We start from the raw sequence: 19,134 nt of genomic DNA, 5'->3' as shown, positions 1-19,134 counted from the left end.
GGTCTATGGATGGATCGGATGTGGAGGGAGAGAGAGTTGGGGCGGCTCCCACGACTGCCCCCGGCTGACCTGTGGACATGCTGGGCACGTTACTGTTAACAGTTGCATGGTCAGCAGAGGGGGCAGGTCACAGCGGGGCTGGGGGGCTCAGTGATTGCTGAGTAACCGTGAGAGGATTCAGGAGGATTGGGACTTGGCAAGCGGACATCTGCAGAGATCCAGTTTGCTCTGGGCTGATCTCCAGACAGACACTTTTTGTAAGAAGAAACTGGCTTTCAAGTCAAATCAGCATTGACCGTTGTTTTTATTTAAAAAGTATTTATTTGGCTGCATCGGATTTTAGTTGTGTCACGCAGGATCTTTCATTGCAGCACACGAACTCTTTAGTTGCGGCACGCAGGCTTAGTTGCCCTGCGGCTTTTGGAATCTTCTGTACCTGCTGTTGTTCGGTCCCATAGTCGTGTCTGACTCTGCAGCCCCATGGACTGCAGTACGCCAAGCTTCCCTATCCTTCACTCTCTCCTGGAGCTTGCTCAAATTCAAGTCCATTGTGTTGGTGATGCCATCCAACTATCTCATTATCTGCTGCCCTCTTCTCCTGCCTTCAATCTTTCCCAGCATCAGGGTTTTTTCTAATGAGTCAGCTCTTCGCATCAGGTAGCCAAAGTATTGGAGCTTCAGCTTCAGCATCAGTCCTCCCCGTGAATATTCGGGTTGATTTCATTTAGGATTGACTGGTTTGATCTCCTTGCTGTCCAGGGGATTCTCAAGAGTCTTTGCCAGTCTTCTAGTTCCCTGACCAGAGTCGAGTCCGTGTCCCTGAGATATCCCCATTTTAGCATTGACAGTCCCCAGAGTCAGCTGCCTCCTCATCCCAAGCAAACTGGTATGGTGGATACCTGACCCACCTTCCGCCAGCCCTCGTGCCTTGGGCTTGATGACCCCTGGATGCCCTCTTGTTGGAGAAGTAGGTTTGAAAACTTCCATATTGGAGCAACAAATAGAATCCAAGTTATTTTTATGGCCCTGGGTTACAGGCTGGAAAGTATGGAAGATAAGTTTCAAAGCAATTCTGTCAGCAGACACAGTAGAAAATCAGAACAAGAATGTTATCAGCAACTTGCTGTAATAACAGCAAAGGAATCTGAATCTGCAAATTGCCTGGCTTCTGCGTGAAAAACCTAAAACTCAAATGTCATCCCTTTTTCACGAATGTGAGTCAGTCAGCATTCACTTTACCATGAGTCATGATGTCATGACATCATTTCCCAGACGTAAAAATGGGGAACGAAGCACGGGACCCACTTCAAGCTGAAATCATGTTTGGTGCAAATCCCAGATGATATAAAAGCTTTTTTGAATAAAGTCATTTGAATGCAGGGAAAGGTCATGTGGTCACTGGCTGCTCTAGAGGAAATTGGTTTCTTCATGTTATAAAACTTCTACAGATTTCATTTGTGCATGGCTCCCAATATGTAATTCGGGGCATGACGGCAAACCGGTCATCCGCACTCCAGGAGCACCAGCTGTGCCAGGCAAGCGGGGTGGCCTGTGTGTCTCTGTGGCTGTGTTCCTTTCTCTGGCTGCTGTTAGAAATAACCAAAGAGCCTGGGAAAACCTTTTAGAAATCAGCCAGTGTGTAATGGGATGAAGGAGAAAAAGAAATTCCTCCTCTTCACCGCTCAGGAAAATGCAGGTGAAGAGCGTGGTGGAAGGCACCGTTTTCCCCTTCTTTGCTGACAGACAGGAAGGCTGGCATGGCGTGCTGGGTAGAACAAGGACCACAAGGGTGGTCTCTGACATACTGCTGGAGGGTGAGTGAGCTGGCAGAGGGCCTGGGAGGCAGTCTGGGGCTGTCTTATAAAGTGGACACCCACACATCCTGTCACCAGGTCATTCTTGGGTGTGTCACCGAGACACACTCCTGGACAGCTGGTGTCCACTGAGACTCTGTTAGGAAGCCCTTTAAACACCCCGAAAGCACATGAACAGAAGCATGAGTTCATTCTTGGTGTAGCCCCATAGTGGAGTATTCTGTGGCCGTCTGAATGAGCTACACTCTGAAGACAGCTACACTCAGTATTGCCCATGACTATTAAAAAAAAAACCCTCAAAACATTGGATACAGATGCTTTAAAAAAATAAAACCCACAAAATCTAAGCAATATGCTTTTTTAAAACTTCATTCCCTTTTATAGCTTTTTTTTTTTTTTAAATAATTAATTTGGCTGCGCTGGATCTTAGTCACAGCATGTGGGATCCTCGTTTTGGCATGGGGATCTAGTTCCCTGCCCAGGGATGGAACCTGGGCCCCCTGAGTTGGGAGTTCGATGCTTAGCCACTGGACCACCAGGGAAGTCCTACAGTTGCTTGGTTTTAAATGGGTGAATTATGTCTCAAGACAGCCGTTCCAAAAACCAAACAAAAAGAATTCATCGTCTTCACGGCAGCTGCTTTCTCAGCCTTCAAGAAGCAAGGTTTTGTCTCCACTTCCTGGATGAGAAGAAAGAAAGATTTCACAGACCCTGCCGAGGTGACAGATGACCAGGAGGAACAGCCGAGGCTGGTGCTGGGTTCCAGTCTCTGTCTGGACTTCTGCCCGCCCGCCACATCTTTCTGCTTCTTCCGAGGGTGCCAGGTTCTGGGCAGGGGTGACATGGACCTTGGCCTGGGGGTGCCCCAGGCGACCTCAGGGGGCGTGGGAGAGCATACTGGGTGGGCAGGAGGGACTTGATTCCAGTCCTGTGATGTCTCTCTGTGTTGGGGTCCCTTCATCTCTCAGGACTTTTGTTCTCTTCTATAAAAGGAGGAATTGGCTGGGTCATCTCTTGCAGCAAGTGCACTGTGTGATTCTAATGATCCTCTTTCATCTCTCATGCTGTTAGGGTTGGTTTCTTCAATATGCATTTGAGTTTTAGTCCCCAAAGGGCTACAGTAATGATTCCTACGTTTAACTGGTAATACATGTAGTATATTTAGTTATCTCAATGGGTATCCCGAAGGTCTTTCAGTTTCCATTAACCCCTCTTCTTCATCCCCTCTACAAAGTGTGCGTCACACTAAGAGCTGGTATATAGGCAACTTGGACAGATCAAAACAGGACAGTCTCTCCTGCTCTGAAGTGTCATCTTGTCCTAATCTGGGGATCCATACGCCTGACATCTTTGGTGATTACAAAAATGTGGTTTACACCAAGACCTAAGTGAATCTTTTCTATCATTGGCTTACATTTTATGCGTTTTTAAGCTGAGGTGTAACATATATACGAGAAGTGTTCAAATCTCGATCGGTCTCTACACGTCTATTGGTGTTGAATTCACTAAGACATTAGGAGCAATTCTTTACTTTGCAAGATCTAGCCCTTTCTGTCTCTCCAGAGGTAATAGTGGTTCCTGTGCCATGATGTGTGTTCACTCCATTTCCCCAGCTGGACCGTAAGCTCCTGGGCAGTGTCCCCTTGTCCAGCCTTGGGCCTGATATGATTGATAGCCATATACTGAATTAACTAAAGAATTAGTAGGAACATTAATACTTCAGGCCTCAAAGGATATCACTCTCTGACTTGAGGGTCTTTCTTTCTTCTTGATTAACTTATTAATGGAATCGTCTCCCAGCCTCTGACAGTGATCGCACAGAAGGTCCACACAGAGGAGCCTGACCTTCACGGGAAGGAACACAAGGCTGCTGAGCCAGCGCTGTGTCCAGAGCCTCCGGGCTTTGTAGCCCCCTGGCTTGGGAGCCCGCAGCCCCTCAGCCTCCGTGTGTTGTTGATGCTGTAACACCGCTCTGATGACTTCTCTGAGGGGCATTTCCGTAGGTTTTATTCTGCCTTTACCTCTCCTTCATTGCTCTGTCTGGTTAACAAGTCAAATGCCTCTTTTTCAGAGGGTGACCAGTTTGAGTTAGACACAGTCCTCTTCAAGCTGCTTAGATTGAAGTCCTAAGTTATTCCAGCCAGGACACCTGCTGTCCCATTCACACAGGGTGTCTGGGGGGTTGTGCAGAATGAATCAGAACCCCTGAGAGGAGGGCCCTGGAACATGAGATAACAGAGTTCAGGCCACCCTGGGTCTCCTCCCAAAGGCTTGAGAACCACGGCAGCAAGTGTGTGATGAATGAATGACAAAGGCCTGGCCAACCTCCTGTAATGAAGGAGACATAAAATGCTTAAATGACAGCAGAAATGTGTCCCAGCACAACTGGCCAAAGGGGGGACTTTGGTTTCAGGAGACCTTTGCAGTGACCCCGTGTGCGTCTTAATTATCAATGTCCACATCACTCTTTGATCTGCACCTGCCCTCCTCAGAGTCCCTTAAAAAGAGGCCCCCTCTGAGCACGTGGGCCTCCCTGGGGGGACACCGCCCTGCTGAGAAGGCGGCCTGGGAGCAGATGGAAACCTTTCTGCAGCGAACGTTGGACAAAACACCTGGGATTCGTTTGCCCCAGACGTGTCCCTTTCACTGCGTGTGTATTTTATTTGTGTGTCTACACGAACATAAGATGTTTGATTTACGTTTGATGACTCAGAAAATAGTTCTCAGGTCCACGAGCATTCATTGCATGTGTCAGCAATGAGTGATACTCCTTGCCTGGAGGAAGTTTTCCATTTCTGTCTGTATCGCTTTCTACTTTAAAAAATGTTAAGCATTTAGCAAAGTTGCAGGCACAGCACAGGGGATGACCCACATTGCCTGGATTCCCCAGCAGTTGTTGCATTTTAATGTGTATTGTCTCAGGGTGTTTTGTTGTTGTTGAAACATTTGAAACTTCATTGCAGACATCTTAACACTTCATCCCTAAATACTTTAGCGTGTTCCTCCCCAAATCAAGAATGTTCTCTTAAATTATCCACATGGATTTGAGGATTTTTACAATGATGATCGCATGTGTTAGAATCCAGTCCTGACCTGATGGATTTTAACGCTCAAAACGCCCCAGATTTAACAGACACCCTTTCAAGTCAGCTGCCATGTCTTTTTGACACGTTCCCTTTGCCTTTTGAGCTCTTCTTTATTTTTCTGGCACCACCAGGTGCTTTCATCCTGTCTCAGCCTTGGGATCAGCGGCTGCTCCAAAGAGCCCTGGTTTCTTTCACTGGGGGATGGTGGTTATAAGTCAGACCTGGGCTCTGGTTTGATTTTTGCTCATGGGCTACCATTGTTTCTGGGGACTTTTCAGTGGATAGAGCTAGGAAACATGCTTTAAAAAAATATAAATTCATACTGCTCTCATTCTGGCCCAATACCAGATAGCTTTTCCTTTCCTTTCTCCCAGTTTTGCATATTTACCTTTTATATTTTCCCCAGGAATCTTTTTTTTTTTTTTTTTTTTTTTGGGGCTTCCCTGGCAGTCCAGTGATAAGACTCCATACTTCCACTGCAGGGGGCATGGGTTTGATCCTGTCAGGAAACTAAGATCCCAGAAGCTGCACAGTGAGCCATTTTTTTTTTTTAAATCTTCACTCTCCTTTACTCCTGGTATTATTAATTTGGTATCCAAAATTCCTTGTGCTGAATATCTGATTCCCCATGAGCCATGGCATTGAGTGGATCATAAATTCAGTGCACAGGTGGGGGCTGATCGTCCTATCTTCTGGGGCCTTAAAAAATATCTGCAGACAGGAGGTCTGAAGGAGGCCACAAGCAAGAATACTTCGGTTCCTTCTGTATCTGCCAGTTACTTCACAATGCATGTGTTTTAACAGAATTTTTACCGTAAAGTTCAGGGGATGGGGTGTGGCACTCCCGCACCTGCTGTCTGAGTGCTCCCAACTCCTCTGGGCAACAGGCCTGCTCCTCCACGGCCACAAGCAGATAAGCAACATGCAGCTCTGACTACCAGGCATTTAAAGGAGGAGAAAGGAAATGAAAGAAAAATGTTCGATGAAGATTGCCTCTCGCCTCATAAAAAGATCAATAGAAGGAAAGAAAGTTTAAATGATAAACAGACATATACCCACAAAGATATGAGACTCAAAAGGCTGCCAGGCAGTGAACTAAGGAAGGGATGAGGGTCTGGGGGCTTCAGAATGAAGGAAAGGTCGGTGAAGAAGCACTGTCTCCCATAAACAGGACCCCTTCTGATGTGAATTTCTCTTATAAAAAGGGTAACTTTCCTCTGCGGTCTCTCTAAAATAACCAGCTCAAAATAATCCTTAAGCCAGGAGGCATATTTTAGGGTGGCAGGCTCTGCCGCCCTCGATACACCTCCTGGAGCCAGGCTGCGGGGATGGAGATGGCCCAGGGGCTGGGGGAGAAAGAGGGGCAGGCAGAAGGCAGGTGTCCACGGGGCCTCCGCCGTGGGAGGCCAGGCAGGAGCCTGCAGGTGGAGCCCTGCCCCAGCGGCCGCCGCCTCGCCCTCCCTGGGTTGACGATGGGCATGCAGGTCAGCTGAGCCCGGCTGCCCGGGGAGAGGTCACCCCGGGACAAGAGGCGGCGGCGGCGGCGGCGGCGGCGGGGGCAGGAAGGGGCGGGGCGGGGCCCGGTGGTTCGGGCGGGGTCGAGCGCGCGGATGGGCGCGCGGATTGGCTGCCTGCGCGGAGCATGGACCGATCAGCGCGCGCCCCGCCTCGCCCTGGTGCGCCGCACGCCGCGTTCACGTGGCTCCGCCCCACCCGGCTCAGCTGCACGGGTCCTGCACGTGGGCGCGGCGTGGCGTGCAGTTCGCGGTACCTGCAAGCGCCGCGTTCGAGTTCCGCGCCTAGCCTTCCCGCGGCCTGGTTTCATGTTCCGGCCTAGGGTTCTTTCCGAGAAGGCCCGGGAGTGGCCGTATTTTGTTTAAAGCGCCAGAGGAACTAGGGCGGCAGGTGGTTTGCCATTCGGGCGGGGCCGGGAGGGCGCGGCGCAGAAGAGGAAGGGGATCGGGGAGGCATTAAAAAGAGCCCGGACGGGGAGATTGCGAGAGCCCGGACGGGGAGATTGCGTAATCCCGTGCAGTGTTTTTATCTTCGGGAAGTAAACAGTGCAAGTGTCTGCGTTTCGTTTTCCTGCCCGGCCGAAAGATATACCAAAAGATGTACCAAATTGATCGTGGACGCGGTGTTCCGTGTGACACGGTGTAAACAACTTGCACAGCCTGCCCTGGAGGGCGCCTCCACAGGGTCGGGGGCTTCAGTGGCCCCAGGAAACCGCGGCCACCTTCTGCGTGCGAGCTCTCCCAGCCCCCATGGGTTGAGGCTTAGGTGTCTCAAGCTTCGACCCCTAGCTGAACAACTCTTTCCCCAGCCCCTCACCCTCACTCAGAGCCTAGAATGAGTTGGGTCTGTGGAGCTCTGGAGTTAACTTTCGAGAGTGACTCAGCTAGTGGAGGGTCAGGAAACCAAGTCACATGAGGAGTGGTTGAAGAATTGGGGTGTTTAGCCCAGACAGGTCCCTGGGGCACACAAGCGCAGCTACAAATATGTGAAGGACTCTTGGATTGCTCAGGTACCGTGCTGCCTGAGGGGACAGAACGGGGATGTTTATGGCAGGTGAATTTCAGGTCAATTACGGAGAAGGGGCAGCAAAGAACCTTGCTGGAGTTTTATCTAGGAACCTGGTACAGATAGGTGTTTACTTGTTTCAGTAGGAAAATGGTGGCGCTTAGATTCAAACTCTGATCTGCCAGATTCCAAAGCCTTTTCATTTTTCATGATGCATCTGTTTTAATGCAATGGGTTACTTTGTGGGTAATGACAGTGCCAAAGTGTTTCTGCAATGATGGAGTGCATTGGACTGGAAGGTTCAGCCAGGTCTGTTAAGCCGTGTCACTGATTTCTGTATCTGATGGAGAAGGATCTTGTCCTGGGCCAAACAAGGATACCAGGGCTACCTTGGAAGGAAGAGATCTCCCCCCCATTTCACCAGCAAGTCAGATTTTCCACCAGGGCACATGTCTGCTCCGTTGGCCCTGCAAGTGCTCTCACCTGTTGAAACAGTCCTGGCTTTGAGTTTAACAAATGAGGTAACAGGGTCCAGTTGTCATCAGTCTTTGTTACAACCTCCCAGCCCATTTTTTGCATCTGACACTCTGCTCCTTGTGCACTCCACCTGTCTAGACTCAGGTACACGTGGGACTAACAGTAAGAGCTGAGGTCTGGGGGAGCAAGTAGGACTGAGCATGTCAGCCTTACAGGCAGCATGAGTCACAGTGCCATGAAAAGTCAGGAGGGGAGGGCCCAGGCTGGTTGGATTTCAGTCTGTGGCCCCTAGGGCCTCAAGAGTTCACACTTTAAAGCCTCTAGAGAAGATGCATAGAGGAAGTGGCCCTCTTTGAGGTCTTGGATTCACTTTATGAGTTAATATCTTCAAGCTTTCTGAAAAGTTGAGCACTTAAGGAGTCATTCTTTGTCTCCACTGTATATATTGTTCAGTATTTCTCATGTTAGCACCCCTGGGAGGAAGGTAGGGGTATGAAATGCATGTAACATAGGAGGCAGAATCTGGTTTTTCTTGGATCTCTAGTGAACCTGATTGCAATTTCTTATAAAAATAACCCAGGGAGAAAATAACCAGGCAGAGCCCTCTTCCCCTAGAGGAATTTGCCTGCGGCTGCATCCACCCTGCACACAGTTTTTAGACCTCCAGATGGCTGTTGCTGAATGTCCACTCTTCTTCCTTTCAGTAAGTTTGCTGATTATTCATCCTTAACCTCCTGGGTCCTCCCGTCTCCAGGTATCAAGACATTGGCCATCTCCCAGGCAGCCCAGTCCAGCCCTGAACAGCACCACAGAGAGTGAAATATGTCTGCCTGCCTCCTTCTGACCTCTTTCTCCCTGGGTTACTTCCTATCTCTCAAGTCCTCTCCTGCACTCTTATTTTATCTACTATTTATTTCTGTGTACTCTGGTTGCTGTGCATGGGCTTTCTCTAGTTGTGGCAAGCGAGGGGCTGCTCTGCAGTTGCAGTGCTTGGCCTTCTCATTGCAGTGGCTTCTCCTGTTTCAGCTCACCCTCTAGAGCACCGGCTCCATAGTGCTGATGCACAGGCTTCGTTGCCCCGCGGTATATGGAATCTTCATGGACCTGGGAACAAACCTGTGTCCCTTGCATCAGCAGGTGAACTCTCAACCACCGGACCACCAGGGAAGTCCCCATGGACATCATCCTAAAGGGAGAGTGTTGCAAAAAGCCAATTCTGACTCCATGTTGGAACTGTTTCTTTGATTTGCTTTTCGTTGCTTTTGTTGTTATAATCACACGGAATGGCCTGCCTCAGAGTATCCTGCCTCTCTGCCTGACTGTTAAAGTGCCTTTGTTCAGAACCCTGTCCACCTGTGGCTGGCAGGAAGGAAGAAATTAATACATCCCTTGCCTGAGGCTTGCCATTCTAGGAGATATTTGCAAGATTAATGGCCTTCTTATTTTGCTTCCTCATTTCCTGGGATCTCTGGTCTATAAAAGAACCTGGAATACAGGCGCCGCCCCCCCCGCCCGCCCAGCCCCCCCAGTCATCAGATGGTTATTTTGAGGTACTAGCTTGCCATCTTCTCGGTCAGCTGGCTACCCATTCAAGTGTCTCCCTTGCCTCAACTCCTCATCTCTTGGATTCCTTGGCCCATCATGCAGCAAGCAGAGAGAGCTGCTGCTGCTGCTGCTAAGTCACTTCAGTCGTGTCCGACTCTGTGTGACCCCATAGACGGCAGCCCACCAGGCTCCTCTGTCTCTGGGATTCTACAGGCAAGAACACTGGAATGGGTTGCCATTTCCTTCTCAATGCATGAAAGTGAAAAGTGAAAGTGAAGTCGCTCAGTCGTGTCCAACTCTTCACAACCCCATGGACTGTAGCCTACCAGGCTCCTCTGTCCATGGGATTTTGCAGGCCAAGAGTACTGGAGTGGGTTGCCATTTCCTTCTCCGAGAGAGAGCTAGCACTCGGTAACAATAGTAGCTTGGTTTGCATTTTTATTGATGAACATTCTAGGGTTAGGGTGGGGGCAAAGGTTGAATCACATCCTTCTTTTCCCAGCTTGCCCCCTTCTCACCCTAGCCTACTCACCCTGAAGGACCGCTGGGGTGGGGCCCAGATCGCCGGACTATGAGGTCGCCATTTCTGCTCCTGCTTACTGAGCCAAGGTTCCGCTCCCCAGCCAGCTGTCTTTCACTGTTCACTTACAATTCATTCAATAAGAGATTCCGTCAGTGAGATCAAAGCCTCAGACTTTGTGCTGGAGGCAGAGGTGGGATGTTGCTGCAGGCTCTGGAGGCTCGCATCCTGGGTTCACACACCAGCTGCGTGGCCTTGGGGAAGTTCCTTCCTCTCTGCCTGGGTTTCCTCACCTGTCAGCCTTGTGGGGTGGTTGTGAGGATGAAGCAAGAAGCAGCCCGGTCTGGGACTGGCATGTGCTTGGCAATCCGTGGCTGGTGCCCTCTGCCCAGTAATGCCAGCTCTGAGGGTGTTGCTGCCACCCACTGCTGTCTAGGCACTGGACGACAGGGAGAGGGGCAGGTGGTCAGCACTGCCGCCCCCCAAGGGCTCAGTGCCCTTCCAGACCCGCCTGACCGTGACTCCCAGGCCTGCCCTGTGGAAAGGCAGGCTGTCTGCGGTGCTGTGTCCAGGAAACTGCCAGAGATCCATCCACCCAGGACCACACCTCCCGAAGGGGTCCTCGGCCGAATGACCCCCTTCCTGCCACCTCAGGTTCTCCGGCAGGGACCACCATCTGCTTTCTCAGGTGTAGCCAATTGGGTGGGCCCTGCACCTGGGGAAGAGAAGGACTGTGTTCCTCACTCGCACAGCCTGTGGGGCTGTGATGGGGTCTCTGGTGGCCACACGCATCTTAGCTTTAGTGGGAAGAACAATGAAGAGGGTTCAACCCGCGGCCAGTCACGGGAGCTATTGGGAGACAGGCGTCCTCAGTAGGTACAGAGCAGACTGTGTTCCCCCGGGATTTTTTATTTTGATCTTGAAACTTTGTGTCTGTTCCTAAGGTTGCCAGGAGGCTGGGGGTGGGGGTGGGGTGCCGTGTGTGTGTGTGTGTGTGTGTGTGTGTGTGTGTTTAAGTGTGTAAGTGAACTTGCCTTTGCTGATTGGTGGGTGTGGGGGAGGAACTGTGAGAAAGAGGCAGTTTTCTGAGCTCCAGAGAGAGGCTCAAAGTCTAAAGAATCTTTAAAAATCCTTCTAAAAAGTGTGTGCGTGTTCAGTCGTGTCTGACTCTTTGTGATCCCCTGGTCTGTAGCCCAGCAGGCTCCCCTGTCCATGGAATTTTCCAGACAAGCCATTTCCTACTTCAGGGGATCTTCCCCACCCAGAGATCGAACCCGTATCTCCTGCATTGGCAGGTAGATTCTTTGCCACTTACGCCACCTGGGAAGCCCCCCTAAAAGGTGTGGCATCCTTAAATGTGTATGTCCTGGGGTGAAATTCCAGTTCCTGGGCTTTGCTACAGGATTTGCCAGGAGAGTCAGAGACCCCAGGGAGGACTGGCCCCTCCCTGCCTCTCACATTTGTGTTTTTATAGTTTCCATTTCAGTTTTGTATGTGCATTTCCTTGAACCTCCACCAGCATCTCTGAGGTTCTGGGTTTGCACTGGAAAGACTGATGCTCTTACTGGTTGTGTGCTCTCTGGAATGACTTGACTTTTCCTCTTCCCTGTTTGTAGAAACCTTAAATTAGTAACATTTTGGGAGTCTTTTTTTTTTTTTTTTTGCATCCAACCTCCTGGACTTCTGTCTGTGGTTATTTTGAAGCTTCGGCATTGGGGGATGTGCCTTGGGGGCCCACCCACTGGCTCTCTAATGAGGAGACTGTAGTTTGCTTTCAGTGGGAGAACCAAGTTTACCATTACTGGAGCTCCAAAAAGAGCCATAGATCCTTATCCCAAGATAGGAGGCTGTGAGCCTAGAAGCAGTTTAAAAAACTCTGTACTTTGATCCTCATCTTATCCGGAGAGACAGCTTAGATTGTTTGGTGATCTAGGAATCAGAAAGAGGACGGATGGCTTTCACTTTAAAAGAGAGATCTGTTCTCCAAGCTCACTCCCACCCTCCTCCGTGCCTCCTGTGGTTTCCTTCCTGTCCCTGTAACAAACGAAGTACAGAAAGACTTAATGTTTGAAAGGGACTAGAAACTTTCAGCCACAGAAATTCCTAGGGCGGTGGATGGTGCAGAAGGGGAGATTCAGGAGAGTGGAGGTGGGTAATGTATGGAGGCGATGGTCAAGCAGGAGCAGAGTGTACTGGGGGTGAGGGGAGTGAGAAGCTGGAGGAGATGACCTGTGTATGCCAGGACCCCGAGCTTCCTTCCCTTAAGCTCGCTGTTGGGAAAGGCAGGGCACGCCATGTCCTTCCTCAGCCCCCAAAGCATGACTTCAAGTGCCAGAAGAAAATACCACAACTTCTCTTTCTACTTACTGCAAACTCATCCTTCTTCATTTCTAATTTTCAAGCAGGTTTTATAATGTACATAATATTATCAGCACAGTGGTATGTGTATATAATTTACCACTACAGACATACCTTCTTGGGAGGTGGTGGTTTGCCATCAGAAGAGTTGGGAGGTCACTGCTCAGAAATGATGACAGCAGCAGGGAGAGACCAGTGCTCTGCAAAGTTGAATGCTCCTGACTCATTGGATACTTTGTTGCTGAAATGCAAATTTGTGTTCAGGACGTCTGTGCTAGAGCCCCACATTCTGCAATTGGAGTGCTGACTCAGAAGGAGTGAAATAGTGGTCCCTCTGCCTGCCTTTTTTTTTTCTCCAGTGGTGTTCCAGTTGGTGTTTTAGTCATTGAGGGAAAGCCAGTGGGGGGTCGGAACAAGATACTGTGGCGCCTCCTCCCTGGAATGTCCCAGCCTGACCCCGGACACTGCAAGGAAGTCCCCATGTGGTGGGTGTCACAGAGGTCCTGGGATCCGTTCCCATCAGGGATGTGTCAGTGTCTTGGGTCGTATGACACTGTGATGCTGCTTTGCTTCTTGGGCCAGATGGCCCTGACCCTCTTCGGTGTGCAGGACGGGGGAGGGGAGGGGGAGAGAGGGAGATGGTGAGCGGACAGGTGTACCTGTGAGAGCCGGTGCTGCCACTCCTTGTTCCGTGTGGTTCCTGGTGTTTTCCTTCCTTTGCTGGCTTCATCTGGGCACTCTGCGATGCGGGTGACATGGTACCTTCTGCTTCTAACACTTAGCTCACATTTGCAAAGCACATTTCAATACTGTTGCTTAAAAATGATAGCTTTCCAGGCCCAGAGTTGTTATTACTATTTTTTTTTTTTTAATTAGAGTATAAGGCTTCCCTGGTGGCTCAGTGGTAAAGAATCTGCCTGCTAATGCAGGAGACACAGGAGAGTCCCTGGTCCACGAAGATCCCACGTGCCATGGGGCAGCTGAAGCCTGTGTGCCACAACTGCTGAGCCTGTGCTCTAGGGCCCAGGGGCCCCAGCTGCTGAGCCCACTTGCCGCAGCTCCTGAAGGCTGTGCTCCGCAACCAGAGAAGCCACCACAGTGAGAAGTCCGCGCATTTCAACTACAGAGTAGCGTTCGTTGGCCAAGACTAGAGAAGAGCCCTTGCGGCAACAAACCCAGCATAGCCTAAATAAATAAATGATAAAATTATTTAAAAAGTTAAATTGGAGTATAATTGCTTTACAATGTTGTGTTAGTTTCCGGTGTACAACACAGTGAATCAGCCATACCAATACGTGCATCCCCTCCCTCGAGTCTCCCTCCCACCCGCTAGGTGATCACAGAGCACTGAGCTGAGCTCCCTGTGCTATACCGCAGGCTCCCACTAGCTCTCTTATACATGGTACTGTGTGTATGGACTCCCCAGGTGGCGCTAAAGGTAAAGAACACGCCTGCCAATGCAGGAGACATAAGAGACGTAGGTTCAATCCCTGGAAAGACCCTTGGAGGAGGCAATACAACGCACTCCAGTATTCTTCCCCAGAGAATCCCATGGACAGAGGAGCCTGGCAGGCTACAGTCCGTAGGGTCGCAAAGAGGGTAGCACAGGACTGAGCGACTAAGCACAACACAACGCAGTGTATTACGGATGTCAGTCCCAACCTCCCAATTCATGCCTCTCTCCCCTGCCCACTCTGTCTGCGTGTCCGGTCCCTACGGCTGCGTCTTTATTCCAGCCCTACAGATAGATCCATCTGTACCATTTTTCTAGATTCCACATGTATGTGTTAATATACCTTATTTGTTTTTTTCTCTTTCTGACTTAGTTCACTCTGTACACTCTAGGTCAATCCACAGCTCTACAAATGAGCCAGTCGCATTCCCTTTTGTGGTCGAGTAATATCCCACTGTACACACACCACATCCGTGTCCATTCCTCTGTCACCAGTGGAATTCTTTTTACCACTCTGCAAATGAAGAAACAGGCCCTGAGTGGTCAAGTGACTCATGTGAGGTTGCAGGGCTGGGTGCAGTGGAGCAGAGAGGGTCCTTCCCAACGTGTGCTCACTGTTCCTTCTGTCTGGCTGAAGACCACCTCTGTGCTGGGAGCCCAAGAGAGCTAAGAGGCTTGCGGTTTTGAGGACTTCAAGTCCCATTCATTCATTCATTCATCAGAAAAGTTTCTAGAATGTGTCTAGACCTAAGTGTTCTGAATTCAGGGATGAACAAGGCAGTCCTTGGCCTTAAGGAGGGAGACAGAGGAGCAGAGATGAGTCTACCAGCTCGTTGGGTGCCGCGGTGGGGTCAGGTCACTGTGCCCCTGGAGGGTCCCATAGCCATGGAAGGGGCAGCAGGGAAGGTGATCTGGCGGGGTGTGTCGGCTGAGACCTGAGAGTGAATATCCAGCAAGACAGGGGTGGGGGCGCCAGCACCAGTGACTCAGCATGTGGACACCGGGCTTTCTCCTCCATTCAACCGAAACAGAAATGATGGTGATTAATAATACATTTGAAACCTAACAGTGATAATCCTAAGTCATTGTCTAAGTCATTAGATTAGTGGTAATCCTAAGTGGGCTGCTTGTTGTGTCTTCAACCCACTTAATCATCCTGGAAGGCCCCTCTTGAACACTGGGAATACTGTTTGTTCTGAGAGTTACTTTGCTGTTAATACAGCACTCCCTTTTCTGGTGACATGTGTCTGCCTGCTTTAATTCCCACAGCCTTTTACTTTTAACAACGCACATCTTTGTATTTAAGCTGGATTTCTTATCGTCTGGCTTGCTTTTTCTCTTTATCCAGTGTGATGTGTCTTTTAAGTAGTGTTTAGGCCATGTACGTTTAATGTAACTATCAACTGTCCTCAAGCACAAGAACAGAAAGTTCCCCAGGGCCAGGGGTTTGCTTCCAGTCTGTTCTGGGCCAGAGTCTGGATCAGGTTTGGCCGGCTGGCTCTGAAGATTTCCCCAGCAGTCGGCCCAGGAGTCAGCAACCTTGCGTTTGGAGCCCCTGGAGCTTGGTCTTCAGGTTTGTGGAAGGAGCTGACTGTGAGCAGTCAGCCCAGGCGCCCCTCTGCCCACCCTATACCCATGTCCCACCATTTAGAAGCTCCACCTTACCCCTGAATCCCTCTCTGGCAGAAAAAGCCGACCTCCCCCATGAAGCCTTCCTGGACTGCTGACCAGCTTACAATGGGGTTTGTCTGTGCAGGGCACGCACACTCAACACCAGCCTTGTGGTGACTTGGAGGGTGCGGTGAGCTTCCCAACACAGCATGAGAAGAGTTTCTTTGAAAACAGAATTTCTAACACTTTCCCTAAAGCTTCAAATGTAATGGCCAGGTCAGGTTTGGCATGTCCTGGAGTAGAAGGGGTTGGCCCTGGGCAGGGGAAGAGTGGACATCCATTCCTGAGACCGCACCATCTGAGAGCAAGGTCGGTCTCCAAGTCAACACATCAGCACAGAGGCCGCTGCAGAGGTCCTGCAGTGCAGGCAGAGGAATCAGAAGTGGTCTGGGTGGGGGGAGGGGACGCGGGGAGTAGGGAGCCAGTGGTAGTTTCCGAGCAGGGGAAGAGCAGAGCTGAAGTACTGTTTTAGGAGATGAACCTGTGAGCAGCGTGTGCCATGGACTGGAATAGGGAGGCTTGCGTGGCAAGGGAGGCCAAGGGAAACTGGAAGCAGTGTCCTACGCTCAGGCTTACCGGAGGTGGTAGGAATAGGCGGAACACAGATCACTTGTCTGAGAGATGTTACATCAAATAGGATTTGGTGACTAATTAGTGGTGGGGCTCGGAGGGAAGCTGCAGGTTGCGGTCAGAAGCCGGGTCAGGGGCCACCAGTGGGCTGGTCTTCCAAACTCCTGAGCCTCAGTTTCCTTGTCTGTACCCTCAGGGAGTTGCTGCTGGGATTCATCCCAGACTCATACTCGCCTGGCCTCCTGGCACAGACCTGCTGTTTACATCGTTCACTGACCCAGGCTGTTTACCAGCAGCCCGCTCCCCGCCTCCCTCCGACCTCGTCCCTGCTTTCCCCGTGTGTCCAGGGTCCCAGCACCTGGCCAGTCTTGGCCCGGCTGCCCAGGCAGGGTGTCCCAGGGTGCAGCTCAGATTCCACGAGCGAGGGTGGCCACAGCCTGGGCTGACATTCTGGGCCTGCTGCCTAGAGCTGCCCCGAGGCCCCAGCTGAGGAGGCTGAGACGGGACCCAGCTGTCGGACCGACCAGGCGAGCCTGGGACTAAGCATGGAGGCGGGAGGAAGGGTGGGTGTGGGGCCGCCCTGTGCTCCGTGGGCTCTGCATCTTCTCGGCTCTGGGCTCCCAGCTCCTCTTCTGCAGCCCCACTGGCTGATGCCTGGACCTGGGGTCCCGGCAAGCCTCACGGACGGTGTTGTTTGGTTTCTTTTCATTGGTGACGGTGGGGCCCCAGCTTCTCCTCTCAAATCCCTGCATCACCTCTCCTCCGGTTCCACGCACGAGGGATGTCTCTCTTTTCTGTGGGAGGAATCAAGAGGCCACTGAAGAGACAATAAGTTGCCGACTGATTGTGAAATGTCCTCTCGGTCTTGGTCCACGCCCTCTGCCCTTTTTCTCTGCAGTTGCAGGCACTTTCAGGGGCACATTACTGGGTGTCGTCGTAAAAATCCTGATGCATGGAGCATTTAGGATGTGCGGGTGTCGGCCTGGGCGTTGGTGTGTGTGCACACCAAGCTCACTGAGTGAGATCCTAGCATCCCCACCGCATTTTGCAGAGGGCTGAGCTGAGCATGGAGCGGGGTGGAGCCGAGCGCGATGGCTGCTCCTTGTCTACTGGAGCTGGGACATGAGGAATCGAGCGTCAGCGATGCTCAGACTCAGATAGAAAGCGCCCCATCTATCCAAGCCCCGTTCCTTTTGGCCTGTGTGAGCCTGTGGGCACATGCTGCCCAGCAAAGCCAGTACCATCCACTCATCAGATGTTGACACCTACTGGGTGCCAGGCTTCATTCTAGGTATTGGGGCTTCATCACAGGCAGAAACAAGCAAAGAAAAATCTGTGCCCTCATGGGGGAGATGAGGCAACAAACAGGATAACAGAACACAGCACATTAAGGGTGATAAGTGCCAAGGGGCGGAAAATAAAACAGGGAAGAGGGACGTGAAGTGTTGGGTGTGTGTGCTGAATCATGGTGGGGGGCATCACCAAGTGACTTTGACAGGACAGGGGAGTGAGGGCCAGGGGTCCTGGGGTGGGAGGGCAGCAGCAGGAACTGTGAAGTGGATGGAACTCTCCCCAGAGCCAGGTGCCTTGAGATTACCCTGGAATGCAGTCAGGTGTCATTTCTCCTGGGGGCAGGGATTGGGCGTCTTTGCCTTGAATTTGTTTGCTGGATCCAGGTATTTATTGCTTTTGGAGCAATTCCAGGCCTGCAGCAGTGTTTGAGGGCCCCTGCATGTGTCTAGCCGCCTCCCCCCACCCCACCCCAGCTTGCACCTCTGCCCCAGCGGGCATCCTGCACTTCTGCTTCTGCAAAGCAGGCCAGTGGGATATGATGACAGACTTTGGTTGCTGCTGGCACCACTTTTGAAACTGCCTTGGGAAACGGTCTCTAGTCTGTTTTCTTCTCCTTACCCCGGTGACCACTGTGAAGGGCCTCCCTGCCTCTCCGTGTCCTAGGGCGAGTTATTTAGTCCCTCTGAGATTGCATCCTAACCTCCAGAATAGCCAGGATATAGCGGTAGCTAGTTCCCACCTGGTCAGGTCGGTTCCAAAGATGAGAGATAATTTCTTTTAAGTACTGAACACAATGCCTGGTACCTTCAGTAAAAGGGAGCTGTGATGAATTTATTGGCTAAGAATAAACATAGCTAATGCTTCCTGGGCTCTGTGACTGCTCCTGTTTTACCAGTGAAGAAACTGAGGTGCAGAGAGGTTAAGTTCTCAGTCCAAAGTCACACAGCTGGTAAATGGTGAATTTGAACCCAGGCCATCTGGTTCCCATCGGGGAGAAGTAGCAGATGAAGGTGAAGCAGGCAAAAGCTTGAACCTGCGGGACCTTATGCTGCTTCTGAGCTCCTTGTCCAAATCCCGTTTTTGCTGGAAGCTTTCTGATCATTTATCAGCTAACAGTTTGCTCCTTCAGGTGCTGAAAGGAGGATTGGGGCATGGCAAGGAGGCCCCGAGCTGGAGGAATTTTCCCATTCCTTCTTTCTCTGCTCTGGGGTGTCACCATTAGTGGGGGCTGTCAAAGGACGGTGTGGAGACTCAGGAAGGCACTAGGCGGAAGGTGGGGGAAGAGAAGGGACCCTGAGTTCCGCTGGGCTGGATTTTTGAACGGTGAACTGGCTGGCGCCCCAGGAGCCAGCAGGAATCCTGCTGTCTGAGCAAGTGGGTACAGGAGGGATGGGGTACAAAAATACAGAGATGGGCACCTGAGCCAGACTCAGCCGAGGTCGCCAGCAGGGGTGGCGCTGGAACCCAGGGCACCTTCCAGCTTCGTGAGTTGTGAGATGACCACTGGGCCCCTAAGTGAAAACCGAGGCCCATGACCAGCTCCAGCCTGGGCACATCCTTTCACAGCTGCAGAGTGAGATCAGGCTAAGTGACCACATGGAAATGAGTGGACTGTGGGCACTCAGCCATTCAGAGTAACCGGCTTCTAAAAATCTCTGGAATTAGCATTAGTTTGAAAGAATGAATGATGTATACGAACGTCAGTGTTGACTCCCGGACCGCAGGCAGTCCTAAGGAAATTGGACCAAGAGAAAAACACAGTGCTGTGTTTTCCCCTTAAGGATAACAATAGGACAGGCTCATGTAGAAAGGGCAGGAAACTGCAAA

General features: G+C 51.1%; 1 protein-coding gene and 1 long non-coding RNA gene across 4 annotated transcripts in view; both read left to right on the top strand.

Moving 5' to 3' along the window:
* PFKFB3 (6-phosphofructo-2-kinase/fructose-2,6-biphosphatase 3) overlaps positions 1 to 19,134 on the top strand; it is a 78,169-nt gene that overhangs the window by 8,302 nt on the left and 50,733 nt on the right. The window lies entirely within an intron of this gene.
* Positions 3,659 to 17,570, top strand: LOC138990378 (uncharacterized). Of its 3 annotated transcripts, none has more exons than XR_011466433.1 (4): positions 3,659 to 7,424; positions 8,478 to 8,600; positions 8,924 to 12,805; positions 13,197 to 17,570. It is a non-coding gene; the product is annotated as an uncharacterized lncRNA (long non-coding RNA). The 3 variants fall into 3 exon arrangements; XR_011466434.1 differs by lacking the exon at positions 3,659 to 7,424 and adding an exon at positions 7,434 to 7,941; XR_011466432.1 differs by lacking the exon at positions 3,659 to 7,424 and having other exon boundaries at positions 7,434 to 8,600.

This window comes from Bos mutus, chromosome 13 (genome assembly GCF_027580195.1).
Source record: "Bos mutus isolate GX-2022 chromosome 13, NWIPB_WYAK_1.1, whole genome shotgun sequence".
NCBI lineage: Eukaryota > Metazoa > Chordata > Mammalia > Artiodactyla > Bovidae > Bos > Bos mutus.
The sequence above is the reverse complement of the archived record's forward strand: the minus strand, read 5'-3'. Positions and strand labels throughout refer to the sequence as shown.